Here is an 18,220-nt window from a genome sequence, read left to right as displayed (position 1 = left end):
GCACTCGGCCCTCCGGGCCTCGGTTAAAAAGTTGATTTTTACAGTGATTGCATAGCCTTTCTTTATATGAGAAAGGCAAAAAGGTTGGACTAAATTCATCTATGCACTTTGTTGGACTTTAATCAAAGAATTGAAATCCACTTACATTTTTTATGCAATCACTTTAACGATCAGAAATATCCTGTAGTCAATGATGCACAAAAATCAAATCAAAAGTTTTAAAAACACACTAATGTAGACTAATAAAATGCGGTCATACCACCACTATTATTATTTTCGATGCTCTACACGACAACATTGACATTAGTTCGCGTAGTGCTTCTGATTTTCGATAACAGAGGGGGGTCGGGTTTACCCAACGGTCGGAGTTTGCCCCACCTTACCCTACATACACTAATGATTTTATGCTTTCAGTTGAGCTGTTGGACTGAATTCGTTGTCACGGCAAACCTTTTTGAAAAAAACGCGTTTTGCGGAAATTGCTATAACTTCGACAATTATTAATATTTTTAATGTTCTCAAGAGGATTTTGCAAATTGGACATTGTCAGTAGGATTCCGTTTTGGGCAACAATTTTATTTTTTTCAGTTGCCAAAAACGGAACCGTGGCAAAAATGGAACCTTATTTTTGAAGTTTGGATTTTCAATTTACTACTTCAAAAATGCTTCCAAGGTATTTTAATCATGTGTGAAATGGAATGAGATGAAAGAAAAAAGTAAGAAAAATCAATTTTATTCATGTTTTATCAAATTCAGTTGTCGCACAGTGATAGGGTGACCATATGAGGCGCGTAAAAAACCAGGACAGTTGAAAGGGGACAGCCTCTTCCCGTGTTGCATTTCCACATACCAATAAAGAACCACAAAATTTGCTCATACATAAATTTATTGTGACACAGTTTCACACGCCCCAAGTCATGCTCTTATCTTCTACACTCTTCCTCTAATCACTCCTCCTTCACTTTATTCCTCCACCATTTTCCACTTCGATCTGAACCTAATCTCCGCTCACTCTATCAGCTTACTCCTCGCCTTCATCCCCAGTGATGGAACGTACTCACCATCGACATGTCTGCACTCGACGTCACACGGTATCGTAGGATCGTGACGATGACTCTGAGCTCGCCTCCGTCGGCTCAGGAAACAGTCGTTCGATACGGGCGGCCAATCCCCCGTCTTTTCACTCCAGTAGTGGAATGCTTCCACTCCTTGTCTCACGCCGATGCCCTGCGTACCAACGCTTGGCTCGTTCGTGTGAGTCGCGCCGAGTTGATCTGTGCGGTCGTTTATCTCAGGGTCGCCAGATGCGTTGACTCGATCCCTGTCGAAGTCCGTTGCGTGCGCGATGAATGTGTCGACTAGATTTGCGCCTTCCTTCGCGCCTGAAACGACAATTGTATCCACTCGATTTGCGTCGTTCGTCGCTGGCTTGACAAGTGTATCACTCCGATCCGTGCCGTTGTTTGTTTCGTGCTCAGCCCGTGCAGGAGTCACCCGGTATTTGGCCAAGAAAAACGTCCCGTTCCGTGCCGTCCGTCTCTGGAGAAAGAAAACCAAGAAAAAACCGCCCTACAGGGAACACAGTCAGCTAGTTCCTCTACTGATATGGCCTGATTTGGTCTTACCCTTGCCTTGGGGCGATTTGTCTGGTGGTTGCGGTTCTCGCCGGAAATCAATCCTTTCTTTCAGACTCTTTTTCGGCTCGCTGCTTGCCTTGCACGTGGTTCGTGCTGAAGCCTTATTTGTTTTCTAAAATGTAATTTTCTTTATTCACGACCAGCTCGTCAAGATAGAAAACATTTACCTTTCCGTGTGCTTTTGCACCACTCCTCAGCGTCCTTTCTGACAGGCTGCTCTCGCGCAAGGTTTTTGCCGGCCGAACGGAACGAACTCTTCCTAAGAATGAGAGTATACATGCGACACTTGTGAAGGTTACTTTCTCTCACATTATTTACTGCTTAATTACCTGTCTTTATATCAATCTTTGCAGCTTATATGCCACTTGGCTTTGTCGCATGTGCCAAGACTATGTTTGGCGACGGAGACTCCAGACACACCCGCACGGCTTAACACTGGGACATGAAATGACGACGATCAGCTTTTCTTGGTCTTGTGTCACTGCTGATTCCAGCGGAAATATTCCTCTCCATTTCTCTATGTGACATTTGTCGATGTAGAGTTTAAGCGGAAATGTCTCTCTCATTTTCATTTTCGTTTGTCGTTTGACATTTCTCGATGCGTCATTTTTCGGTGCATCGTTTTTTCAAAAGGGCGTGTGACGGTTTATTTGTAAGATGTGTCAAAATGTGAAGTGTGTTTAATCTTTGCATTCGACATGTACACGCAAAAATTGAAACGTTACACAACTTCACTGTGGGGATTGAATTTTTCATGAATCGGTTTAAACTCGATTCATGAAAAATTCTAAACTATCACTTCTATTAAGAAGTTTTCTAGAGACTGAACTGATCTGGTAGTTTAGCTTGAAAGAACTTCAAGACGTACTAAACGGCACATAATTCCAAACTAAATTTACGCAAGTCGCACCACTTGCCAAAGCGGGAGACTTGAATCCAAAACTCATACTACATTATAACGACAGCGTTTCCTGTCAGACAAATTGATCAGACACCAACGAAATTTTGGCAAATGGTCTCTAGAGAAGTTCTTGTCCATCGTCTCTACGCTAGCTGTCCCACAGGGAAACATTCAAAAAGATTATATCTTGTTATGACAAAAACTAGAATAATCTTACATATATCGAGATAGATGTTTGACGATAATTATTGGCTAAGTTTCTTAAGGCTAGGACATTATCGGTGAAACGATTTCTGTAGCTGCCTATGTTCGTGCTTTACAGCATAGTAACCGACGAAAATCGGATGCATAGCTTGCGTAGTATTGTCAGAATAGGGCGCATTTCCTCACTCACAATTTGCATGAGCCCATGAATAAGGGATAATTTCAAGTTACCTTGAAATGTGCCGCGCCCTCAGCTCGCGTTACTTTTGGGTGACCGTTTCATGCAAATGTCTGAACTACTACGAGATTCTTAGAGAGACCTTTTATTTGACAGTTTTGTGAGATTACGATACACGCTGGACATGACCGATACTTATCAATGATACAGATTCAGTCAGCACACCTTCCAGGGCTTATTGTTGTTTGATTTTGTGAGCCAAGCTCTTCGTAACTGGTGTCGTTCATTGCTAGTGATTTTGCTTGGGCGTGGACAAATCTATGATTGCTGCCCGTCATGCTGTGCGATTTTCCAAACTCGGCCAACGGTGATTGCCACAAAGTGGGTTTTGTTTGCATCGTCCATGGAATCTCTTGCCTGCATGCATGGTCGATTTGTCTCGTTCTGTCAACGATTTTGGAAGAACTCTTGCTTGACGAGAGCGCGAAAGTGGTTTTAAACTCCAGAGCGTTTTATTCCTCATTCATCAGTGACTTAGCTGCCTTAAGCTGTAGTTCAGTGTATTCGAGCTGCTAACCGCGCGGTTTGTATGTCTGCTGCGTCTAGAACCTCTCAGTAGAGGCTTGTCGAGAACTGCTCCGCTAAACACTGAATGCCAGTAGTGTTACTGTTGTCCTGGGAACTACAGCTCCGTGCCGTGTTTTTGCCTGCTGAAATCATACACTGCTCCGTGTTTTCTTCGTACTTTCTGGTCCTCCTTTTTTTTCAATTCGTTTATTTGATAAGGCAGGTTTGCGTTAGCTTAAAGGTGCCAATTTTGTTTTGTTTTACATTTTAAATTACTTAAAACAAGGGGATTACATATTGACTTTTGAAATTAAACTAAGGCGCATTTATAGCTATACATATACACAAGGGGGTAATATAATTTTCGTAAGATTAGGGGGTCATTTAGTTTTTATGGCAATATGGTTTGACATTTTTAGCAATGAGATTATTGGAGCAAATAATGTTTAACTAAGGGGGAAAATTTTTACGACTATCTTAAAAGTAGAAATAATTAGAGGGCGTGATTAAATTTTGTAAATATTCGGAGACATTAATTAGAGTTATTTTATGTGGTAGTAGAGTTGGGCATTTGCAACGAGATCATATAATATAATAGTTAAAACTAGAAAAGGCAAGAAGAGCTAAATGCTTCATGAAGATATTTGGGGGGGAGGGGGGAGGGGTGTTACTTCTGTGTATAAGAGTCAGGGGAAGTAAGGTGGACAAACATGGTAGGGGGAGAACATTATTTCAGTTTCAGACTTCGGGAGATCAACGGATGGATTACAGAATCAGGGTGGCCTTCATCAGGAAGAATCATGTACTGGGACGCCGGGTGGTCGTTCTCAAGATGGCAGGGGTTTCTCCAGACGATTTCGTAGTGCGGCTCAGATGTTGATCGGCTACATTTCGAGTTGTGCGTGTGATGTTCGTGCTTTAGGTCCCGTGTTTGTTGGCTCATTCGACAGGGATGTTTTGTGTCGCCTTGGAGTCGCATCAAACCATCGTGGGTGTATGGTACAGGTGGAAGAGAGCGTTTCTGAGAATGATAAGGAAAAAGGGGCAGTTAAAGTTGGATATTGGTGGTTTTTATGAAGGTGTATATAAGGGACATATAGAGGACATCGCGGCTTGCCAACACATCTCGAACCGGGACGTTGGGTGGTCTTCCTCGGGCCCGGAGGGTGTCCATAAGCCGAGACCTGGCGGAACTGTACTCGGTGCACGCCCAGACTATGTGCTCTATATCGTGATAACCGTCGCCACAAGCGCAGATACCACTCTCCACGAGCCCAATACGTCGGAGATGTGTATCCAGCGTGTAATGGTTCGCCATGAGTCGGGACATCACACGAATGAAGTCACGACCCACATCCATCCCCTTGAACCAAGGTTTCGTCGATACCTTAGGGACTATCGAATGTAGCCACCTTCCTAGCTCCCCATTGCTCCACGAGGTTTGCCAACTTTCGAGGGTTCTCTGATGAGTAATACTGAAAAATTCGTGGAAGCAAATTGGTCTTTCAAAAACGTCACCTTCAATGGCACCCACCTTAGCTAAGGAGTCCGCCTTCTCATTGCCCGGAATGGAGCAATGAGAAGGGACCCACACCAAGGTAATCTGGAAAGATTTGTCAGATAAAGCACTCAGTAGCTCCCGTATTTTCCCCAAAAAATACGAGGAATGCTTTCCATGTTTCATCGAGCGAATAGCGTCAATAGAACTCAGACTATCCGAGACGATGAAGTAATGGTCTGCGGGTAATGTGTCAATGACTCCAAGGGTATACTGAATAGCAGCTAGTTCTGCGGCGTAAACTGAAGCAGGGTCACTGAGTTTGTAGGAGGCGGTGAACTTTTGATTGAAAATACCGAAGCCAGTGGACCCTTCGAGGTGTGATCCGTCAGTATAAAACATCTTAGAACAGTCGACTTCTCGGAATTTATTATAAAAAATATTTGGAACCACTTGTGGGCGTATGTGGTCCGGAATTCCAATAATCTCATCTTTCATGGATGTGTCGAAGAAAACAGTAGATTCAGAAGTATTTATGAAATGCACACGGTTGGGATTGTAAGAAGAAGGATTAATATTTTGCGCCATGTAGTCAAAGTACAGGGACATAAAACGGGTCTGAGAATTGAGCTCAACAAGCCTTTCGAAATTTTCAATCACCAACGGGTTCAAGATATCGCATCGAATGAGCAATCGATATGAGAGTTCCCAAAATCGATTTTTCAGCGGGAGAACGCCCGACAGGACTTCGAGACTCATCGTATGGGTCGACTGCATGCACCCTAAGGCGATACGCAAACAACGATACTGAATTCTTTCGAGTTTGATGAAATGTATGTTCGCGGCGGATCGAAAGCAGAAGCATCCGTATTCCAGTACCGACAGTATCGTTGTTTGATACAACCTAATTAGGTCTCCTGGGTGGGCACCCCACCACGTTCCGGTTATTGTACGAAGAAAGTTGATCCTTTGTTGGCATTTCTGTTTCAGATACCGAATATGGCATCCCCAAGTACCTTTCGAGTCGAACCAGACCCCTAGATATTTTACTGTGAAGATCTGAGCTATAGTTTGACCCATTAATAGAAGCTGTAGTTGTGCTGGTTCACGCTTCCTAGAAAATACAACTAGCTCAGTTTTCTCCGTGGAGAATTCGATACCCAGCTTAATAGCCCATGCAGACAAATTGTCCAAGGTATTCTGTAATGGTCCTTGTAGATCGACAGCTTTGGGTCCCGTAACAGACACCACGCCATCGTCTGCAAGTTGTCTTAACGTGCAGGAATTGTCAAGACATTCATCAATGTCGTTGACGTAGAAATTGTATAACAGGGGGCTTAGACATGAGCCCTGGGGAAGGCCCATGTAGCTAAATCGTGATGTCGATAAGTCACCATGCGAAAAATGCATGTGCTTTTCCGACAACAAGTTTAGTAAAAAGTTGTTTAAAGTCGCTGAAAGACCATGCTGGTGCAGCTTCTCTGAAAGAATGTTGATAGAAACTGAATCAAAAGCCCCCTTTATATCGAGGAACACTGATGCCATCTGCTCTTTACTAGCATAGGCCATTTGAATTTCGGTTGAAAGCAACGCAAGACAATCGTTCGTCCCTTTGCCTTTGCGAAAGCCAAATTGTGTATCTGACAGTAAGCCATTTGCTTCGACCCAATTGTCGAGGCGGGATAGGATCATTTTCTCGAACAACTTCCGGATACAAGATAGCATTGCGATCGGTCGATACGAATTGTGGTCGGAGGCTGGTTTTCCTGGTTTTTGGATGGCGATGACCTTCACTTGCCTCCAATCGTGTGGGACAATGTTAGCCTCAAGAAACTTATTAAATAAGTTCAACAAGCGTCTCTTGGCAGAGTCTGGCAGATTCTTCAACAAGTTGAATTTGATTCTGTCTGGCCCTGGAGCTTTATTGTTACACGACAAGAGAGCAAGTGAGAACTCCACCATCGAAAAAGGTGTTTCGTTCGCGTTATCGTGACGGGACGCGGCGCGGTAGATCTTCTGTGCCGGGGCGGAATCCGGACAAACCTTCTTGGCGAAATCGAATATCCAACGGTTTGAATATTCCACGCTCTCATTAGTACTGTTTCGATTTCGCATACGTCGGGCTGTTCCCCAAAGAGTGCTCATCGATGTTTCTCTCGTTAATCCGTCGACGAACCGGCGCCAATAACCGCGTTTTTTGGCTTTCATCAAACTCTTCATTCGCTTGTCTAACGTCGCGTACTGTCGAAAACTAGCGGGTAACCCGTCGTTCCGGAAGGTCTTAAACGCGGCGGCCTTCTCTGCGTACACGTCTGAGCACTCTTTATCCCCCCAGGGATTGGGAGAACGTTTTTGTATGTTCGTGCCGGGTACTGGCTTAGTCTGAGCTTGATTCGCGCTGTCGAGAATCAAGCCAGCCAAAAAGCTGTACTCTTCCTCCGGAGGAAGTTCTTGAGTAGATTCGATGTTGTCGGATATCGCGGCAGCATAGCTCTTCCAATCGATATTTCGTGTGGGGTCATACGAAATATTGATTGTTTCCAATGGCCTTGAGCCGTTATTGATTGAGACTACGATCGGCAGATGGTCGCTACCGTGGGGATCAGGGATTACCTTCCACGCGCAATCTAACTGTAGCGAGGTCGAGCAAAGGGATAAATCTAATGCGCTTGGGTGCGCTGGTGGGGGACAAATCCGTGTCATTTCACCCGTGTTTAGAATTGTCATGTTGAAGTTGTCGCAAATATTGTGAATTAAAGAGGAACGGTTATCATCATAAAGGCAACCCCATTCCGTACCGTGAGAGTTAAAGTCGCCTAAAACTAGTCGCGGTGCAGGCAGGGATTCTATGATGTCATGTAGCCGGCGATGCCCAATCGCGGTGTTGGGGGGAATATATATGGAAGCTATGCAAAGATCTTTGCCTTTGGTTGTTACTTGACAAGCGACAACTTCAATACCTGTTATCGAGGGAAGGTTAATTCTGTAGAAGGAATAGCGCTTTTTGATCCCCAAAAGCACTCCTCCATAGGGGGTGTCTCGATCCAGGCGAATAATATTAAAGTCGTGGAAGTTGAGATCTATGTCGGAAGTTAACCAAGTTTCACATAATGCAAATGCATCGCAACTCAAATTATTTATTAAAATTTTGAAGGAATCGATTTTCGGGATGATACTTCTGCAATTCCACTGTAGAACAGTGATCAAATCCGTGACCTCGTTCGATGAGTTAGCCATCGAAGGATACAATCGCTGAAAGGAGGGGCCATTTAGCAGTCAACTGCTTCAAAAATGTTCTTACTGTAGGGAGAAAAGCTAACATAAGACTTTTAATAGGATCAGTTATATTGAAAGTTTTTATTATCCAGTCCACAATGTCCGAGAGTTTGATAATTCCAGTGCCGCGATTATTCTCGAACTGAAACAGAGGAACACTTGGGATTTTTGGTGTTCCGGGAAGTGCTGGGAACTCCTTCTCTGAGTTTAATCCTCCGAGACCAGGAGCTAATTGCTTCGGTTTGGTTGCAACACTTCCAATAGATGTGACTTTCGGAGTCCCATCAAGGGATACCTTCTGGCCTTTACAACGAACTTTAGGAGAGGAAAAGTTCCTCCTTTTCCTATAACTTCTAGGCGCCCTAGTAGATGTTCCCTCTTGTGGGTCATCAGCCTCGCCCTCGTTAGGAGGCAAGTGAGCATAGATGTTTGTTGAGGTTGGTGGTGTAGCTTTCTTTAGCATTTCTGAGAATGAACGCTCGGATCGTCCCGCAAGGGAACGTTTTAGTTTATCCCCGCGTAGTTTGTACGCGGGACATGCCGAGATATCATGCAGATTCTCTGCACAGTAAGGACACTTCTCAGCATTCTTACTGCACGAATCATCTAGATGATTCTCCCCGCATTTTCCACAGCGGGCCTTATTGCTACAATGGGTGGCTGTGTGACCCAATTGTTTACACTTTGTGCAATTCATGACCCGCGGCACAAACAGACGCACAGGCAGACGAACCTTGTGCAACAGGACGTAATTTGGCAAAGCGGTACCAGCGAAAGTCAACCGATAAGAGTTTGATTGGGGGTACGTTTTTGAACCATCCCCCGCAACTACTACTGAGTGCAAACGCTTGCACTCGAGTATTTTCACTGGCTGAAGTATGCGGTCTCTAAAACGGCCAACCCCGTACTGCAGCAGATCCTCGCATGTCAAACTGTCATCGGTAACAACGCCTTCAGACTGTACTTTTACAGCTGGAATATACACGTGATAGTCCTTCGTAAAGTGCTCGCAGCAAGCAATATCGTTTGCCTGCTTTGAGTTAGTCAGCACGACCCTCAGCCTGTCTGAGCGGACCTTTTTTATTTCGGTCACAGCCGAGAACCGTTCCGTCAGGTCTTTTGAAATCTGTAATAGATTCAGCGATTTTGTTTTGGGCCGAAAGAAGACCACAAAGGGACCGGTCGAGAGCTCTGGATATTGTTTGGGTCGGGGGAGAGCCTTAGGAGTCGACTCGATCTCCATTTGGCCATCCGGGGAGGAAGCCATCGACACCGTCAACGCACGGGGTCAGCGCCCGCGCAGACGGGAAAAAGCCGTAAATGTATCAAAAAGGTAGATTTCACTTATCTGTATACTCGTTTCCCACGACGCACCAGTCCAGCTTAAATAGCTGGTTATTGTTTAATCCTCGCTTTACGAACAAAAGGTTGAGAAATGTGGCCTAACGGTTAACACACGCACAAAAGAAAATAAAAGTCCAAACCTCGAAGAGGCAGAGAATGGCAAAATAACCTTGAACGCGGATTACTGCACTGTTCTTTTTCCAACAGACCGAAAGCAAAACACTTCTATCTCGATCGAGCGATGCGTAGAGACTGTTTCTGGTCCTCCTCTCTTGAAGGCTACATAGCTTTATAACAGCGTGAAACTGTGGGTGTCCTAGACCTACTTCGGCTGTGACTTTACGATGTTTGGCCGACGTTACTAACAGTTGTTTCTTGTCTCTGCCGGCCGTGTTATCGTCTTGTCAGTTCCTTCCGATCTCTGCCTACGGTTCAAAGTCCAGACTAAGGAAGTCCTACCCCGTCCCTCGTGTCTCGACAGCGTCTGGCTGCGACTACGAGTTGTCTTGGGCCTTCCTAGACAAATCTTCGGGCGAAACTGATATTGGCTGATGTGCCAAGGTGGGGAGATAGTTTTAATAAGTTGTTACTCGCCAACACCTTGACAGAAGCACGATTTATCCCGATCGGCAAACGGTTTTTCTGGAGTACTTAACTCATTGTTGACAGGCTGAACCTGTGGACATAGCTGAACTTTGATTCTTTAATCCGCCTTTATATCCTTTGCATGATGGCGACCTTGCTTGCCATCTGCTACGTCTTCCAACAGGTAGATGTTCTTCCCGATCATCTGTTTCACCATGGCTGGTACGAATTTTGGTTCCAGCTTTTTATTCACTTGGTCTGCCTTGGAGGATTGGGTAAATGTGCGTCTCCAAACCAGGTCTCCGATCTTGAAGTCGACTTGACGAGTGCGTAAGTTGTAGCGCTGCTTAGACTTCTCGTGATTTTTCTTTATCTTTTGCAAGACGAATTCATGAATCCTCTTCAATGTTGATAGGCGCATCTCTTGAGCGATCTTTGGGTCTTCTGGAGTATTCATCTCTGCTTGCGCGTAAAGGTCCGTGTGAAGCAGAAGATCTCTCCCAAAGTTCGCAAAATGTGGACTAACTCCTGTCACTTCATGTTTCGCGCTGTTGATTGCTGCCATTATCGCAGCCAGCTTCTCGTCCCAATCTGCATGATTATCATCCAGAAGTGCACGTATGCAGGTTATTAGCACGCGGTTGACCCGCTCTGCGTTGTTCACCATGGGCGAATAGAATGCGGTTTTCATGTGTGCGATGTTGTGTCGCGACAGAAATGACTTGAAAGCGATGGACTCAAACTGCCGCCCATTGTCCGAGAGAATGATTCTTGGCCGCGAAAACTTCAAAAAGACTTGCTGTTCCAAGAATTCCACCATTTTACCTGAGTCTGCGCTGCGCATTGGATGAGCGATGACATACTTGGTTATCCAATCCACCACGACTAAGAGCACGGTGTTACCGTGCTTTGAGCGAGTCAAGGGACCCACAAAGTCAACTGATACGAGTTCCCAGGGTATTCTAGCTGGTTTTAGCCCGCCCATATTCGGCATCATGGTAGAGTTAGGCGCTTTGCTGCTTTTACAAACAGCACAACCTCTGACGTATTCACCTACATGTTCTCTCATTTTAGGCCAGTAGAAGTGTGCTTGAATTTTACCCAATGTCTTATGAAAACCTAGATGACCTGCCGTCGGTTCGTCATGGTAACGTTTTATGATCCCCGCTCGATTCCCAATTGGTACGACTCGTTTCCATTTATGTGCCTTGGCTCCGCTTGATTCGTTAAAAAGACAGTTTTTGTAGATCTCGTTGTTCACTAGTCTGAAGTCTGGGAAGTCTTCTCCTTTGGTTTTTATTCTGTGCGCCAGACTTTCATACCAGGAGTCCTCTGCAGGATGTGCGTCAAATGTCGTGGTCGCTACAATCCGTGATAGCGCATCTGGAACTATGTTAACGCTTCCCTTGCGATACCTGATTTGAAAATCAAACGCATTTAGCCTCAGGATCCATCGACTTAGAAGCGCCGTTGGGTTTTTCATAGACAGCAGGTAGGATAATGCAGCGTGATCGCAGTATACCACAAATTTTACTCCTTCAATGTAACCTCTGAACTTCTCCACGGCTCGGATGACCGCCAGGCACTCTCGTTCGGTTACAGAGTATTTTCGCTCCGACGACGCTTTTGCGAAAAATAACTTACTGGATGCTCCTCACCATTTACTTCCTGGGTTAACACACCTCCTATGGCTAGGTCGCTAGCATCACACGCTACCGAGAATGGTTTGCTATAGTCTGGCATTACCAGGACCGGAGCCGATATCAATGCTGTTTTTAAATTCAAGAACGCTTCTTCTGCCTTGGATGTCCAGCGGAACTTCATTTTTGTCTTCGTCAACTCGGTTAACGGTGCAGCAATGCGTGAGAAATGAGCTATGAATCTTCTGTACCAGTTAGCCAAACCGAGGAATCTCTGGACTTCTTTCTTAGTCGCCGGCGCTGGATACTTTACGATGCAGGCTATTTTTTCGTCATCTACTTTCCATCCATTCTGATTGAGTACATAGCCCAGGTAGCGTATTTCTTCCCTGCAGAACTTCGATTTCTCTGGCGAAATTGTCAGGTTTGCATGACGCAGTCGAGCTGCCACTTCCTCTAGCATGTCCAGGTGTTCCTCAAACGTGCTGGAGCAGATGACGATGTCGTCCAGGTAATGGAAGACCCGTGGCTCCAAGTCTGCAAACAAATGTGTCATTACTCGAGCTAGAGCTTGGCTTGCCGTGCATAGGCCAAATGGGACGACTTTGAACTGAAAGTGTCCCCTCGAAGGAACTGTGAAGGCCGTTAACGGCCTGGATGCTACCTCAAGTGGGAGTTGCCAGAATGCATCCTTCAGGTCAATTGATGAGATGTATGCGCATCCTCCTAAATTGTTTATGATGGCTGACATTTGTGGGATAGGATATCCTTCGTTTGTCATGATCGAGTTTAGATGCCTTGCGTCGAGACATACTCTGCAATTTCCGTTCTTCTTTCTTACCGCGACGAGTGGGTTATTCCAGGGAGAGAACATTGCTTCCTCTATCACGTCCAGTGCTAGCATCCTATCAATTTCTTTATTTACTTCGTCCAGTACGTATTTGGACATTGGATAGTGCCGCTGCTTTTTCGGTGTTGCATCCTTCACCTCTATGCGATGCTTGTACATGCTGGTTCGCCCGAGCTTACCGTCCTCTGCTACAGGGAACTTCGCAATGACTCGGTCCAATGCTTCCTTCTGGGCTGGCGTGATCTTCTTCATCGGCTCCTTAACGGTGTCGTTTCCTGTGTTTCCTTGATTAGGATGACCATCCATCTGAACATTCTCGCTATCTACTGTACAGCATACGGCTTTAACTCCAAAGGAGTTCCAGAAGTTCATTCCTAGCACCACACACTCGGGTAAGGACGGTACTAACAGAAGCGAAATCGTTTCAATTCTATCATTGAAAGATATGGGCACGTTGACAAAGTGGCGAATGTTATGCTGTGTTCCATCGACTGTTTTGATTTGACCTTTTGCTTCTCCTTTTCGAAGGCTCAACTCATCTATGATCTTCACCGTGTTTCCTCCAAGCAGTGAACAACTGGCTCCGCTGTCTAACAGTCCGCATAGCTTCTTGCCTAAAATGGTTATCTCCGCGTGTGGGCGTTCGTCATCTTTCGTGTTGATAATGATCGAGTTGATCAATTCTGGGCTGGGAATTTGTGAGGGATTGTAAAAGTTTTGCGAGGATTCCACTCCCTCGATTAATGATTCCCCGCTCTTCCGTTTCCCACAACCGTTATGCAGCTAGGGCAGTTCCGTAACGAATAACCTTTGTGTCCACACCGATAGCAAAACATGACGGCTTGCGGTTTCGGGCAATCCATGAACCGGTGCCCTTCTTCATCGCAGTTCCAACAGATTAAACCAGATCGCTGTTCATTTCTCTGCTGTTGGTGCTGTTCTACAGCTTGCCGTGATTGCGGGTGCTGTTGAGAGTTTTGGTACGGTCTATCTTCCCTGTTGTCCTGCCTCAACTTTAGCGCATTTACTTGTTCGGTCAGTTCCAGAATCCTTTGCTGCCAGTCCTCCTTTCCTGCAATGCGATGAGTTTCTGGCCGTGTTCGCTGATCATTGACGACGTCCGTAGATCTGTGCGTTATTGGTTGATGCCAGTTGTTGCAACCTTCTTGCTGAAGCGGTTCTTCATCCACGTCTAGAGCGTGCACTCTTCCAAACCGCGGAATTCCCGAGTTTATCTGCGGCGGCCTGTTGGATGACGGCGTTGCTAAGTGTGGTTCTAACAAACTGCTGTGCGGAATTGGAACTCGTCGTTGCCGGTTGAGCAGCATCCGTGTTTCATCGTAACTGCAACAAATCTCCACCATGTCATTCAGTGAACTTGGCCTGGCTGCTGTGACGATGGTGGCATAATCAGCGTTCATGTTTTTTTTTGACGATGAAATATTTCTCTTGGTCACTCATCGGTGGCTGTACGAAGCGGAACAGCGCCGATATGTCACGGTAGTATTTGGCAAAGGATTCATTTGGTGCTTGAAATCGAAATATAGCTTCTAATTTTAAGATTTCTGTATAGCTACTGGGTAAGTACTCTCTGCGTATTTCATTCTTGAATGCCTCCCATGTCACCAGCAAGTTTTGTGCAACCGCACGTCCGTACCAATCCAACGCATCGTCTAATAAGAGATGCTTAACTGATTTTAGAAGAATTTCATCCGACAATCCTTCCGATCGTGCGAAAGTTTCAACTCTATCCAGGAATGTGTTTAATGAAGTGGTGTCCTTTTCACCTTTGAATTTGAAGGGCCAGTTGTGAATCGCCTTCAGACCTCTCCCTGTTTCTGAGCGATCTTGACCATACATGCTTTGTTCTCGTCGCAATAGCTGCATCAGTAGTTCATCCCTCAACCGATCTGTCGTGCTCATGCTCGATACCCTGGCTTCTGTTTGATTGTATGCAGGCGGTGGCGTGTCCTGCGCGAGTGGCGTTTCTCTCCAGCTGCTTGATGCCCGCTGAAAGCTACTTAGTCCATCCCGATTTATAGGTTGCGCATGTATACCCCGACCTCTTCCTCTTCCTAAAGGAACAGGTGAACTTGTTGAACGACTCAAGCTGATGTCATTTCGTGAAGCATTACTATGCTTGTAGAGTGTTCCTGTGCTGGTTAATGACCTCTGCTCTGCTACGTTGTTAGTTACTAGCTCCTCTTCAGCTACCAAGTCACCATTTAGCTGCTGCTGTAGTTCAAGCGATTCTGCTCCTTCCGTTTGCCTCACTTGTTCACTGTTCACTGGTTCACCAAGTCTTTCATTTATGTCTTCGATGATGAATTTCACTAATAATGACAACGACGCGTGATTATCGATCATGTCTCGCGGGGGAATGACGATTGACAAACGATCGCGATAATGTATCATGCGAGATTTAGACTGAATCAAAAAGTCTGTATTTCGCTTCTTTGGTGCAGTTTCTATCAATGGGTACAGCAATCTGATTTGCTGTTCGCATCGGTGAATGTTAACATCTGCTTCTATCGCGTGAGCCGATGAAACATGTTTAAAATCTTGAGCGAACTCTTGTTGGATGAGCGTTCTTAGCTTCATCCCTTTGGTGCGGCGCGTAGCAGCTCCTAGCTGCTTAATATGACGCAATGCTAACTCATAATTGAGTTCCTCTTCACTGAGGTATAATGGATCATACTGTCTAAAAGGTCTCAAATGTATCTAAACTTAGCCAAAATGGACGAAAGAACTAATTTCCCCACAAATTATAATTTAATCACAGGTTCGTTTTGGTTGGGCGCCAATGTTGCATTTCCACATACCAATAAAGAACCACAAAATTTGCTCATACATAAATTTATTGTGACACAGTTTCACACGCCCCAAGTCATGCTCTTATCTTCTACACTCTTCCTCTAATCACTCCTCCTTCACTTTATTCCTCCACCATTTTCCACTTCGATCTGAACCTTATCTCCGCTCACTCTATCAGCTTACTCCTCGCCTTCATCCCCAGTGATGGAACGTACTCACCATCGACATGTCTGCACTCGACGTCACACGGTATCGTAGGATCGTGACGATGACTCTGAGCTCGCCTCCGTCGGCTCAGGAAACAGTCGTTCGATACGGGCGGCCAATCCCCCGTCTTTTCACTCCAGTAGTGGAATGCTTCCACTCCTTGTCTCACGCCGACGCCCTGCGTACCAACGCTTGGCTCGTTCGTGTGAGTCGCGCCGAGTTGATCTGAGCCGTCGTTTATCTCAGGGTCGCCAGATGCGTTGGCTCGATCCCTGTCGAAGTCCGTTGCGTGCGCGATGAATGTGTCGACTAGATTTGCGCCTTCCTTCGCGCCTGAAACGACAATTGTATCCACTCGATTTGCGTCGTTCGTCGCTGGCTTGACAAGTGTATCACTCCGATCCGTGCCGTTGTTTGTTTCGTGCTCAGCCCGTGCAGGAGTCACCCGGTATTTGGCCAAGAAAAACGTCCCGTTCCGTGCCGTCCGTCTCTGGAGAAAGAAAACCAAGAAAAAACCGCCCTACAGGGAACACAGTCAGCTAGTTCCTCTACTGATATGGCCTGATTTGGTCTTACCCTTGCCTTGGGGCGATTTGTCTGATGGTTGCGGTTCTCGCCGGAAATCAATCCTTTCTTTCAGACTCTTTTTCGGCTCGCTGCTTGCCTTGCACGTGGTTCGTGCTGAAGCCTTATTTGTTTTCTAAAATGTAATTTTCTTTATTCACGACCAGCTCGTCAAGATAGAAAACATTTACCTTTCCGTGTGCTTTTGCACCACTCCTCAGCGTCCTTTCTGACAGGCTGCTCTCGCGCAAGGTTTTTGCCGGCCGAACGGAACGAACTCTTCCTAAGAATGAGAGTATACATGCGACACTTGTGAAGGTTACTTTCTCTCACATTATTTACTGCTTAATTACCTGTCTTTATATCAATCTTTGCAGCTTATATGCCACTTGGCTTTGTCGCATGTGCCAAGACTATGTTTGGCGACGGAGACTCCAGACACACCCGCACGGCTTAACACTGGCACATGAAATGACGACGATCAGCTTTTCTTGGTCTTGTGTCACTGCTGATTCCAGCGGAAATATTCCTCTCCATATCTCTATGTGACATTTGTCGATGTAGAGTTTAAGCGGAAATGTCTCTCTCATTTTCATTTTCGTTTGTCGTTTGACATTTCTCGATGCGTCATTTTTCGGTGCATCGTTTTTTCAAAAGGGCGTGTGACGGTTTATTTGTAAGATGTGTCAAAATGTGAAGTGTGTTTAATCTTTGCATTCGACATGTACACGCAAAAATTGAAACGTTACACCCGTTACCTCACAATCGACTGTGTCTTATCCAAAGGTTTTCGGCAGTTACAAAGTTCTTGGGTCTGGCAGGCAAAGCTTCGGCAGTAAAAAAGTTCTGTGGGTCTGGGAGGAAGAGTTCTATCAGAAAATTTTTCGTGTGATTTCTATCACCGTGCTTTTTCGGATTTACACACACAAACGCAGTTCTTGCTACACCACTACCGGCGAAAGTTTCATGCTGTTGTCAAAGAAATGGGATATCCTGAATAGAGCAAATGAGACGAAATATTATGAGATCGTTTGTGCAGGAACCGGCGAGGAGTTTTCAGCACTAAATACATGTCATTGAAGTAAAACCGAAACATCAACGATCCCTAGTAGCTTCCCTGCGCTATATCTGGCAATCTCCAATGAAAACCATTTTCTCTCGAGAGCTAGGATCGAAACAGTTGCAATACCTACCGTTGATTTCAAATTTCTCCATTTTATCGATTGCTATATTAAAACCGGCGGATAGTTTGGTGTTGCTAGTATCAGTTTAAGCGCGACTTTCGCACATGGTTTGGCACATAGGTATCTGGCCTACATATGTGCACAGCGTGATTTGCGATTTGCTTACACGAAATACGTATTGAAGGATCAGGTGTGAAGGAATAGGTTTCGTAACTCGCATTCTCACGATACGAAGACCATTGGATATACCTGGAAAAAAGTTTCTCCAGGTTTCCAACTTTCACCGTTACGTACTCCGACATGATGGTTGTAGTGAATTTATTGGTAGTACGCGGGGATAGATCGTCCAGACGCACATCAGTCTTATCATCGTCGATCTAAACGGGTATCTTGATTCTAACATTGTCATGCGCAACGACGTGTTGCATGTTGTTTCCGATAGCCAAACTTTGGACATTTTTAAATGCTATCAGCACTGCATTACGAGTATGCGCCTTTATTAATTGTTCCACTTCGCGAACACAAGGATGAATTGGACAAATAATCACTGTATTGTACCGAAGATCGTTCAAATTGTGCTGCTGAGTTTCACGCATTTTTAAATAAACGATCGATACCGCATCGATGAAAGTGACGGTGCTTTATTGTTCACACTGGCTTGGGACAACTGTTATTTTTCGATTGCTCTGCTGGCGCGGTACATGTAGATAGCAGACAGTATGTAGAAACATTCGTTTGATTCACTGCACAGTTAACAAGCACACCGATTAG

The 18,220-nt window shown here is 45.3% G+C and overlaps 2 long non-coding RNA genes across 2 annotated transcripts; both read right to left on the bottom strand.

Annotated features, from left to right (window-relative positions):
- Positions 1-839: 839 nt before the first annotated feature.
- On the bottom strand, positions 840-2,385 carry LOC131678770 (uncharacterized). Its single transcript, XR_009303733.1, has 4 exons — positions 1,967-2,385; positions 1,805-1,896; positions 1,626-1,749; positions 840-1,569 (listed from the first exon to the last, which is right to left on the bottom strand). It is a non-coding gene; the product is annotated as an uncharacterized LOC131678770 (long non-coding RNA).
- A 13,101-nt stretch (positions 2,386-15,486) lies between these two features.
- On the bottom strand, positions 15,487-17,145 carry LOC131678769 (uncharacterized). Its single transcript, XR_009303732.1, has 4 exons — positions 16,619-17,145; positions 16,457-16,548; positions 16,278-16,401; positions 15,487-16,221 (listed from the first exon to the last, which is right to left on the bottom strand). It is a non-coding gene; the product is annotated as an uncharacterized LOC131678769 (long non-coding RNA).
- Positions 17,146-18,220: the final 1,075 nt, after the last annotated feature.

This window comes from Topomyia yanbarensis, chromosome 2 (assembly GCF_030247195.1).
Source record: "Topomyia yanbarensis strain Yona2022 chromosome 2, ASM3024719v1, whole genome shotgun sequence".
Classification (NCBI taxonomy): Eukaryota; Metazoa; Arthropoda; class Insecta; order Diptera; family Culicidae; genus Topomyia; species Topomyia yanbarensis.
The sequence above is the reverse complement of the archived record's forward strand: the minus strand, read 5'-3'. Positions and strand labels throughout refer to the sequence as shown.